Here is a 10,147-nt window from a genome sequence, read left to right as displayed (position 1 = left end):
TTTTGTTGTTGTGCCTCTCCTCAAACAATAGCATGGTATTTTTTCACTGTAATAGCTACTGTAAATTGGTCACTGTAGTTAGATTAACAAGATTTTAAGCTCTTTGCCCATATAAAGACATGTCTATGTCCTGGAAAGTTGGCTGTTGTATACAAAGTCATTCTAGTCACATTAGAGCACGTTAGCAACAACCGTCCCAGTTTAGGGACAGCAATCCCGTAGAGGTTATGAACCCATTTCGAGCTTCATTCTAGAATATAACACACAAGCTTTGTGTGTGCAATAGTTTGAAGAGAAATAAATGGATTCATAAATACAATTTCACAATCATAATTATACTGATAAAAAAAGACGCTTCGATTATAATGTATAATTCTAATTTTATTATAATTTTCATACTGATGTAAACCACACATACAACTAAATAAAGTGTATATAGTGCATAACACAGCACCAAATTAAATTTGAATTAAAATAACTCCATATTCACTGTATTATACAGTAAACTAGTGTTTTCCAATGTCGTAGCTGGCATAATATGGTCATGTTAGGCTTTGCCATGTTAATGACAATGGATTAGAGATCTACTAGTGGCATACATCTGAAAAAAAGTCTACCAGACATTTTTACTATTTATTAGTTAAATGCTTTGACATAGCGGTCATCAAAGTTTACTGTAATGTAACTACTTTTAAAAAACTGATAACGATAAAGAACGTGGAGATAGACCATGTTGTTATTTAACACTTATGTACAATCTCTCTTTAATCAAATACAAAAAAAAACATTGTGTGTGTGTACTGTGCTTGTACGTCGTGACTTTAAACACATTTTGTTTTAACTCAACATTTGCTAAACAGCACTCCCGTTAGGCTACTGCAGCCTCACTCTGCCCATGATGTAGCTATCACCTCTATCTGTCCTCTGCAGCCTCACTCTACCCATGATGTAGCTATCACCTCTATCTGTCCTCTGCAGCCTCACTCTGCCCATGATGTAGCTATCACCTCTATCTGTCCTCTGCAGCCCCACTCTACCTATGATGTAGCTATCACCTCTATCTGTCCTCTGCAGCCTCACTCTAGCCATGATGTAGCTATCACCTCTATCTGTCCTCTGCAGCCCCACTCTACCCATGATGTAGCTATCACCTCTATCTGTCCTCTGCAGCCTCACTCTACCCATGATGTAGCTATCACCTCTATCTATCCTCTGCAGCCTCACTCTACCCATGATGTAGCTATCATCTTTATCTGGGCAGGCGAGTGCATCCGACTGTCAAGACATCAGTAGATTTGTAATTCAACAACATCTGTGTGTACCTGCAGAAAAACAATAATACATGAATGATTTGAAGAACGTCAATAACATACACTTAAAATGTCAAATACATTTCTGTGAGGATCAATTTGAAATATATACCTTTCCCCAGTAATTTCCTTAGACACCTGCTTGCTCATGGACTTCTGAAGGTCATTCAGGCACTCTTTGAAATTCTTGCATTGATTACACAAGTCCCTGTCTGTCTGGAAGAGGTTTGTTTCATAGGTGTTGTAGAAAAGAAACCTACTCAGATTCTCCATGTAGTTTGCAATGGTTTGCTTCTTCTGTCCAATCTTTGCAAGCTTGGTAAAAAAGGACCTGCTTTTGACCACGTCATAGACAAAATCCAGGGATGGTTTGGTGGAGTCCATGTAAAACAAAAACCTTGACACATATACAACCTGTACATGAAAATAATGTTAGTTACATAGTTAATAACTTAATAACTACTTTAGAATTTAGTGATTCTCATTAAAATATTTAAACAGTTCAATTTAAGTAAAATTGCTGTACATGCCTCCTGTTTGAAATTGGGAATGTTGTGGACGTCACGGAGATATTTGCCAAATCCAGCCAGCAGATCACCATCCAGAGGGTGCTCTTGGTATAAACCACTGCTTTGCATCCCCTTTGTCAGTTTGTTGTCCCATGACTTGTTCTCTGGTCTGGAAAACATTTGTTATGCAGATTAGAATAAATCAAATACATCCATGTTCACTTATATACTTATGTGTAGTACTTGTTTCTGAGATGATTTATATTTGTTTTTACTTACAGTTGGTACAAGGCAGGCTGGTCATCCTCCATGTTGATGTCTGATTCTGCAGCTTCAGTTGGTGCCAACACATGAGCCACTTCCACTTGGCTGAAATATCACACAGATAAACAAAAACATTGATATTATATTACAATCAAACAACAGTTCAAATGAGTTAAATTATTATGTAACTTGCATATATATTATTTATCAGTGTCAAAAATAGCTTACCCGTGTATTTGTTTGTCTTCTGGCTTGTTCTTAATAATGTGACCAGTTTGTTCAAGCTTCTGGATCAGGAGTCGGAGTGCGTCTTGTTGTATAACGATACAACTGAGTAAGCTGTAGTCAACCATCCTGCCTTGCCAAAGATGCTGTACCATGGAATCTCGGGCAGCGGCGACTTCTTGATCAATCTCTTGTTTTGGTTTTAGCTTCATGCACACTCTGTTGAGGTGCACAGAGATGTTGTTCTGGTTCTTCAAGCAAAATCTGCAGACAATAGGGATCCTTCTTTGTTTTCTGTAAGACAGTAAATACACAATAAGTACATGTCATGAAGTTACTACTTAATAAAACATATACAGATTGATTTACAAACAAATAAAAAAAACTTTGTTTGGTTTGCCAAACATTTTGCACAATTAACAAAAATATATAATTTAACATTTTTATTTAACTAGGCAAGTCAGTTAAGAACAAATTCTTATTTACAATGATGGCCTACCAAAAGACCCCCTGCGGGGACGGGGGCTGTGATTAAAAACACACATCACAACAAGAGAGACAACACAAAACTACATAAAGAGAGACCTAAGACAACATAGCATGGCAGCAACACATGACAACACAGCATGGTAGCAACACAAAATAACAACATGGTAGCAGCACTAAACATGGTACAAACATTGGGCACAGACAACAGCACAAAGGGCAAGAAGGTAGAGACAACAATACATCACACAAAGCAGCCCCACAACTGTCAGTAAGAGTGTCCGTGAGTGAGTCTTTGAATTATGAGATTGAGATAAAACTGTCCAGTTTGAGTGTTTGTTGCAGCTCGTTCCAGTCACTAGCTGCAGCGAACTGAAAAGAGGAGTGACTCAGGGATCTGTGCGCTTTGGGGACCTTTAACCGAATGCGGCTGGCAGAACGGGTGTTGTATGTGGAGGATGAGGGCTGCAGTAGATATCTCAGATAGGGGGGAGTAAGCCCTATAAGGGTTTTATAAATAAGCATCAACCAGTGGGTCTTGCGACGGGTATACAGAGATGACCAGTTTGCATTGGTGGCAAATCTGATGTCCTACGACAGAGGAAACCATGTCTAGATTTAACTAACTTTAGAGAAGGACAGTGTACCGTCTAGCCATACTCCCAAGTACTTGTATGAGGTGACTACGTCAAGCTTTAAACCCTCAGAGGTAGTAAATCACACCTGCGGGGAGAGGGGCATTCTTCTTACCAAACCACATGACCTTTGTTTTGGAGGTGTTCAGAACAAGGTTAAGAGCAGAGAAAGATAAGAAAGCTTTGTTGTAGAGCGTTTTAATACAATATCCAATAAATAGCATTATGTCAATACTTATACACCTATTATTACTAGTGCTAGCAGAGATACTACTAACATTAATAACAGCAAGATGATAATACTAGTAATATACATTGAAAAATTAAAGAGTTAACTTACCGTGAACCAGTAGCAGTTGCAGATGCCATCTTGCTCCAAAAGGAAGGCAGTACTTGGAATTTCTCAAAGAAATCTCTGCAGAATAAGTAAAAAAGCAATAATCCCAAATCTCAGCTCCCAGAAGGAAAGTGTGGCTCTCAGTTGGAAATGCTGTTCTGAACTAGATGATATCCTGTTGCTTAGGTCAATATATGTACCATCAGATAGGCCCAACCCATTTCTACATTAGAATATTCCATTCAGGGTAAATTGACACATTAGCAGAGTAGTTGAGAATGTTTCTACAGAACAAGCCAGTCACTTGGAAGACTGTACCAGTTTCACATCATTTCAAACTAGGAAACTCTCTGAGATGCCACCACACTCAGGTTTCCCTTCTGAACTGGCTCCGCTTTATTTAACTTAAACGAATCATGACGCGGCATACAATATCAACAGCGACAACGGTAGGCTGCGATTTAAGTGATAATTTGACTGTCAAATCCACGTATTGGTGTTTGGCCTGCGTATCTCAGCACGCGACAAAATCAACGGCACTAAACCAAAGATATTGATCTGTTTTAATCAACCTTATGCTACCGTGATGACTACATTTCACACTAACTTCACCAATCTGAGGTAAAAAAAAATTGTAATTCTACTAAATGTTATGGAGTGAAAATGCAAGCTTGTGTAAGGTAGTAACAGTAGCACAAAATGTCCACATTGGAGAAATTATAGCATTATGCAATAGTTTAATGACAAAATAATTATACATGCCAATTTAAAATGAAAGCATATTTTGCCCACTCACAAACCATGGCAAAAATGAGATATTTCTCACTCATTTAACCACAGAGTTTAAAATGCTCCCCAACACAGTTTAACCAGGTGCTCTAGACCCTCCACAGGGTCTGTGCAGCAGGATGAACCTTACTAACACAATAGAAGAGGTTGTGGTAGACATGGGCCATCAGAGGAGAGTTCACTGTTCTTTCACTCTGAACATTCATATCAATGACTCACCCAGAAATGGACCATCAATACCTGAGTTCTAGAGGCTATTTACATAATCAACTGGGCATTTCAACAGCTGGGCTCACAATAGTCTTCCTGGGGTTTAAACAGGAAACACAAAAATGTACATAATATACATTGCACTACATTTACATTACAATTTAGTAATTTAGCAGATTCTCCCATCCAGAGCTAGTGCATTCATCTTAAAATAATCCCTAGAGACAACCACACATCACGTGCCTAATACAATGCAAAATGTCTCTCTACAGTCCCAGTTGTGTCGTAAGGTGTTCTTTCATCTGTAAATGAATGTATCTGTTTTTATTGCTAGCTTGAGTTACCTGGGGAGGCAGAGAGTTCCATGTAGTCATGGATCTATTTAAAACTGTGCGTTTCCCATCCCATCCCATCCGGGTCTTACCTGAAACAGGTAAGACCCAGATGCAGGCAACGTTGGAGTAAAAACAGTTTATTAATACAACAGGGGCAGGCAAAGGTACAGGGCAGGCAGAATGGTCAACACCGGGAAAACAGGAACGATCGAGAGACAGGAGCAGATCGAAAACCACTGGTAGGCTTGACGAAACAAAACAAACTGGCAACAGACAAACAGAACACAGGTATAAATACACAGGGGATAATGGGGAAGATGGGCGACACATGGAGGGGGGTGGAGACAATCACATCAGACTGGTGAAATAGATCATGGTGTGAAACTCTTCCTACAGTCAGGAGAAAATCTTTATTCCTGGACTGTGTGTATTTTTAAGTGTATTTCAAGCTTTGATAGAATTGGGGAAATCTCCTCAGTGTGGGCAGTGGTGAGACCTCTTAGCTCTAGGATCTTCCTGCTGTTGCTCTCTGGATGTAGAGAATGTCTCAACATGGTCTCCTGTGTGAACAACATCAGAAGAACCAGTCAGTTGGCGTGTGTCACAACATCATCGGACTGAGCTTGTTGTCATTGCAGGCAATCTCAATGCTGTGCGTTACAGGGAAGACATCCTCCTCCCTCATGTGGTACCCTTCCTGCAAGCTCATCCTGACATGACTCTCCAGCATGACAATGCCATCAGCTATACTGCTCATTCTGTGCGTGATTTCCTGTAAGACAGGAATGTCAGTGTTCTGCCATGGCCAGCGAAGAGCACGGATCTCAATCCCATTGAGAACGTCTGGGACCTGTTGGATCGGAGGGTGAGGGTAGGGACATTCCCCCCAGAAATGTCCGGGAACTTGCAGGTGCCTTGGTGGGGTAACATCTCACAGCAAGAACGGGCAAATCTGGTGCAGTCCATGAGGAGGAGATGCACACTGCAGTACTTAATGCAGCTGGTGGCCACACGAGATACTGACTGTTACTTTTGATTTTGGCCCCCCCCTTTGTTCAGGGACACATTATTCCCTTTCTGTTAGTCACATGTCTGTGGAACTTCTTCAGTTTATGTCTCAGTTGTTGAATCTTATGTTCATACAAATATTTACACATGTTAAGTTCACTGAAAATAAACACAGTTCACAGTGAGATGACATTTCTTTTTTTTGCTGAGTTTAGGTGCCGGTACAGTTTATATTTAGGTGCAGGAGCTCCATAATACTTCTGAGCTAATATTCTATGAGAGGAACATGAGCTCAAGCAGTAGACATTTCAGGTGCCGGTACTCAGCTCCGGTGAGCTCCTGTCCAAGACAAGCACTGATCTCATTTCAATAGATCAGGTAGTGTCGTGAAATATTAACTAAAAAATACCACTTTTACCAGAACTTGTGAATTCAATATAGACTTTATTACCAGCGTAACATAGCCGAGCCCTTCCATGGAAGGACCCTATTACAAATGTAACAGAGCCTCTCCATGGGAAGAGACTAAATTCTCATATTACAGAGTCCTGCCTTTAAAGGATTCTGTCTTTGCATAACATATAGAATCCCCTCCCTCTATATGAAAATAGCTTCCCTTGACCTTTCTCCATTATTATCTTTTCATCTCAGAGCTTGCTTGTTAACGCCCACATCTGACAGCTGTATTGGTTATAATGGTAGCAGGGCCCTGGTCCTATATGTTCCATTCCTTATATAGCCATTCTGTCTCAGCTCTTCAAAGTGGACAGCCTAGATGCTGCTAATAATGGAAATGTAATCATAGTCATGAGTTTTGCTCCCACAGTAGCTAAGCATTGACAACAATACATTAATTCATTCATATTAGACAAAGTACACGCTTTAACTTAGGCTACACAACGTAAGTGCACTTAACCTATTGTAAGCGCAACCATTTAATTGTCTCCCTGTTGCACCTGCACTGCCTGCATTTTAGTCCGTTGACACAGACCGAGTGGGCGCCACCATTTTACCAACTCGTGAATTTTACACAAAACCAATAACAAATAAATGGATTCTTTATGAAATTACCTTGAGGAAATTATGTACATTCACGACAACAGACCCAAAGTCTCTAGCTATGTGTCTTGTAAAATAGTTATCACGTTCACTCGGATTTAAAAAGACAAAAATAACACAAAATATTTACCAAACGTGATAATACATTTTCAGATTTGTTTAGCTAGCATGTTATGCCATGTTCTTTCGATATTAGAAAGTTTAAACGTGCCATTAGTTACATACCTGTAGTAATACATTTGAAACGGATAGTCAAGTTATCTTTATTCTGAAGAATGGTTCGCGGGTTCCCGGAACTTCCTGTTCCCCCTTACGTGCAATACGGGATCCCTGGGATGGCCCTATCCCAGTACATTTACAAGTAACATTGTTAAGGTTAAAGATAAACTTAAAACGCTAAAACAAACCATTATATCATGTTCTCATCTGTATTTAATAATATACAATGAAAGGACGCTTAAAAAACGCAGGAAAAGCAAAATATTAGACTTTTGTAAAACGCGTCTATGGGAAGCCCATAGGGTGGCGTACAATTGGCCCAGCTTCGTCCGGGTTTGGCCGGCATAGGCAGTGATTGTAAATACAATTTTTTTTTTTTACTGACTTGCCTGGTTAAATTTCAGGGTGAGTCATTGATATGAATGTTCAGAGTGAAAGAACTGTGAACTCACATGTGATGGCCCACGTCTACCACAACATCTTCTATTGTGTTAGTAAGCACCACATCATTTTAGGAAGCCATTGTTCAAAATGTTTTCATACACACAGTAACAATGGGAGGGGATGTGGCCTGCACAGGGGAGGACCAGGAGGTTGATCTCAGACTTCTTTTTAGAACTGGGATCCTATCCAGAGTTTCCAGGTTGACAGTGAGGACAAACCCAGCCTGCCCCTCTCCTTCCACACAAATCTACAGTCGCTGGGTCCTGATTGTGACAGTGGACCCAGGTTTATTAGACAAAATAAAAATCAGGAAAACATTGAAGAACCACAGTGCAATGACGTGAAGGTGTAAGAATGGCGCTGCTAAGATCAGAAATTAATCTTCTGAGTACACCCCTTCGAATCTTGAGTACATACCTAGTCCCCTGAATACAAACCAAGTAATCTTACATACAGGACTTCAAGTTGGAAAATAGTGATCTACTCCTTTAATGGAGTCTTAGGTTCTATGAAAGGAATGTTTCACAAAAGAAATAACTTTATTGTAGTATTTTGTTCATTAGTCCTCTGCAATCAAGTTTTCAAGATAGAGAACTTTCAGTATAGAGGAAAAAGTGTGAAGATAATGCAAATGATGTGGAAATGACCTAGATGATAATTGCATACATTTTGCATCATCACACTTTTTGCTATGTACTACAGTGTTTCCCAATCGTGGTCCAGGGGACCCAAAGGGGTGTGTTTTTTTGTTTTTGCCCTAACACTCACACACTGGATTCAACTAAGCAACTCAAGCCTTTGAATTGAATAAGGTATGTGAGTGCTAGTGCAAAAACATACATGTACACCCCTTTGGGACCAGGGTTGGGGAACACTGCTGTACTGAAAGTCCTCCATCTTCAGAACTTCACTGCTGACGTGCACATTATTGGGATTGTATACAGGGTGAAGAAACCAAGGTGGACATTTGTAATTTGATTGAACTATCCCTTTAATTAGAGTTTCTTTGGAGTTACATTTAGTTAGAGGTGCATTTGCTCTAAACATACATTTATTTGATAAAGGTGCTTTTGTCATCTCTTAAGAAGGCTAGGTGAACCTAACGAGTGTGCTTGCATACTCCCTTAAAGACCTTTGCTTGAAAAACGTGAAAAAAAGTGACAGTGGTGCTGTTTGTCCATTTTGAGACGCCATAGAACCCTTTGTGTTTACAAATTTGCTGCAAGAGGGCGAGGCACGCAAGTTGGTGGCAGAACAAGTTGTTATAGAATGGCAGCAAAAAAAGCCTCTATTTACATGTTGCTTATTAGTGCATTTCACTACTTTTTGATCATAATTGGATTTTATGATTTGTATGAATGTCCTGCTTCATATAATGTTTGTGTCATCACAAATGAACTGCATTATACTTTAAAAAAAACACTCCAACCAGTAAAATGGTTCTTTGGCTAGCTTTTGCTATAGCCTATATAAAAATGAGCATTAGCATTCTGTAATCTTAGCGACTGCTCAAGCAAGATTCAAAACAACATTGAAAGCGTATATAACTGCAAAAAGGTATTTGGTTTAGAAGCAATAAAACGCACATCTGCCAGTGACGTCAGTGTGTCAAGTACTGGAAAAGGGTCTATAGCTACTTCCTCAAAATAGTCAGATAACTCAAGAAATCTGTCATTAATGTTGACCAATCCCCAATGAAGGGGCTTAGACTTCAGCTACTGCCTCCAGGAAAAAAGTGTGTGCACGGAATAGCCGAAAAAAACCTTACAAAAACGTCACAAAATGTCGTCATAATATATGCACAAATTCTTACGCACCGTTTCTTCTGTTTTAGTTGAACCTTTAACTAGGCGATTCTTATCGACTTATAGAAATCCACAAGGAGTCGTCAGAAACCATATTTGTTAAGCGAGTCAGCCATATCAGCTGTTTTTTTTAAAGGCAGTAAATGAGGCTAAATTAACTGTTTCGCTGCCAGATAAGACTGGATAGCCTAAGAAGGCTAAGAAGAAGTCTAATAATGGTTTCAGTAGTCCTACATGATGGTAAGGATTCACTCCATGGTGCTGAAAGGAAAGCTCAAACTTTATGCTGGACTAATTTAAATAATGTTACAAATGGTTTTAGTAGTCCGACATTGTCACTAATCTGGATTTAGACTGTCTGCTACTTCAGGTCTAAGTAGGGGTACAACCTATACCATGTGACAATGTAGGACTACTGAAACCATTGTTAGACTTCTTCTTAGGCGTCAGCATGTTTCACAACTTGCCTAGTTAAATAAAGGTTAAATAATAATAAAATATGTACACGCTAA

Source organism: Salvelinus namaycush, chromosome 40 (genome assembly GCF_016432855.1).
Source record: "Salvelinus namaycush isolate Seneca chromosome 40, SaNama_1.0, whole genome shotgun sequence".
Lineage (NCBI taxonomy): Eukaryota > Metazoa > Chordata > Actinopteri > Salmoniformes > Salmonidae > Salvelinus > Salvelinus namaycush.
Note: the sequence above shows the minus strand (reverse complement) of the source record.